Source organism: Gastrolobium bilobum, unplaced genomic scaffold (genome assembly GCF_033153095.1).
Source record: "Gastrolobium bilobum isolate Gb01-03AN ecotype WA unplaced genomic scaffold, APGP_CSIRO_Gbil_v1 utg81619, whole genome shotgun sequence".
Classification (NCBI taxonomy): Eukaryota; Viridiplantae; Streptophyta; class Magnoliopsida; order Fabales; family Fabaceae; genus Gastrolobium; species Gastrolobium bilobum.
This window is the reverse complement of record NW_026898886.1, coordinates 10,689-12,959: the sequence shown is the minus strand read 5'-3', so window position 1 is coordinate 12,959 and position 2,271 is coordinate 10,689.

Sequence of the window (2,271 nt, the reverse complement as noted above, 5' to 3'; positions counted from 1 at the left end):
AGCTAAATAGTGTGTGTATGTTTTCAGGAGTTGACCTTTCAAATTTGGCAACAGTTCCTTCTTGGTAACAGTTTCAAATTTGGCAACAGTTCCTTTCAAACTCGACATTGCAGACCCTTCTCACTTATGTGTCTGAGTCTATTGTGTTAGAGCTCCAGACTCGATTCATACTGAATAGTATTGATCTCTGCATTGCTGACCTTCCCTTGCATGACATAGAGAGATTCTTCGTTCTTACCGCGGGCTACCACCAAGTTACCTTTGTCGAGTTTCCATATTCCTCTACTGATATAAGGTTGAGTTGCTTATCAGGAACATGCTATCTCCTTCATAACCATTCTACAGACCATGTCAATCATCACCGTAACTTCCCCAACTCCTGCTATCTTGCTAACATAGTTACCTTATCTTCACGATACCAAAGTTGCCATCTTGATACGATGAGAAAAACTCCTGGTGGGATGAGACATGGAAGGATGATCCTGAATTGCAATGCATGAGCAATCATCATATACAACATTAAGATAATTATCCTCACCGATTAGGAAGTCATCAACCTCGGCCTTAGCTGCTATAGCTATAGTGTTTTGCTCTTATTTCTTCTTCGGATCGACTTCACGGTGCCATTCTTCTGATCTCTTTCGAGCGTTCAACATTCGAACTTCCTGTGACATGGCTTCTCGCAAGAGTAACATGTTAAGTCGGATCTCATCTTTGACCGTCCTCGAGACTTGTCTCGACCTTGACTTTTACTCCTTCCTCGATTCTCCGACATCCCATGGTTCTCAAAGACACTGCCCTCGTACTGGCTAGTCATCCCTCGTTCTTTCCTTCTAGCCTCTTCATTTAACAAGTTGTCTACACCTGAGTCCATGGTCAACTTTTCTTTTGGAATTGAGTTGCTGATCATCCCCATCAAAGTATCCCAGCTCTCAAGCAATGAGCTGCGTAGCAAAAGTGCTTGCAACTCATCATCAATCTTCATGTCAATCTTCATTAATTAACTTACAAGCCCTTTGTATGTGTTTAAGTGCTCGATCATGCTTTGTCTGTCCCTATAGACCAACTTCACAAGTCGGTGCACCAGGGATGCTTTGTTGCGCGACATCTTCTTCTAAATCAGAGATTCCAGCTTCTTCCATAGCTTATAGCGTTGGTGTAGGTTGATACATACTCAAACAAGCTCTTGTCAAATATAATTGTGGATCATAGCAACCACATTCCGGTTAAGGAGATCCCACTCTTTATCGCTCATCCATTCTGTCTTGTGTGTGCACAGAATGAGCTCATATAAATCTTTGCAATAAAGATGATCCTCCATCACGGGTTTTCAGTATGAGTAGTTCTTTGCGGTGAGTTTGAACATATCACTATCATATGCTATGGCCCCTCCATCTCTGACCTCACAGAGTCCTTAATCTAAGAGCACTAATACTACTGTTACGTTAGTAACAACTTCTATTTGCGGAAGCGAAGAAAATCTGTAGCAAGATGGGAAAATGAAGAAGTAAAAGAAAAACGCACAAAGAACACAAAGCAATTTTAACGTGAAAATTTTCCTCAATGCGAGGAGTAAAAATCACGAGATCGCTAGGTCCAATAAAGCTTCCATTATAAAAGTAGGGATTACAAACATGATCTCTCTAGTACAAGACTAGAGATTTGCTCACGCCGATTGGCTTGTTGGTTTGAAGAGTTTATCTTCAATCCTCAAGTGTTCGGTTCGAACCCAACATTCAAAGAGATTTGCTCACAAATATTTTACCCACTAAGAATGATTTACAACAACTTTTATTTTTCACTTGGAGAATTTTTTTCTCACATATATGATGGAACTCTCTAGTACGAGAAATTCTGTCCCTCACAATTCTTTTTCCGTTTTGGAATGATGCAATACAAATGAATTTCCAATCAAATTGTGAAACGGTGCAAATATCCACCAGATTTGCGACTTGGTTGATATATGAATTTGTTGCTGCCTAATACGTTAGGATGCCTAATAAGTTAGTTGCTTGACATTTCGGCTCCAACAATTGTTGTAGCTATACAGTTTAAAAATTGCGGCTGCACATGTTGAATTAAGGAGGAAAATATCCTCCAACAATAACTACATGCGTAGGGAGTACATTGCCATAAAACGGTTCCCCCTCCCTTTTAAAAAAAATAAAAAAATATACACTAACGAAAATGATACTCTTATATATCGTGTGAAAAATTATTCATAAATCAACCGTCATTAATTAAAATGCCTATAAAAACCTTGTGGGCGAT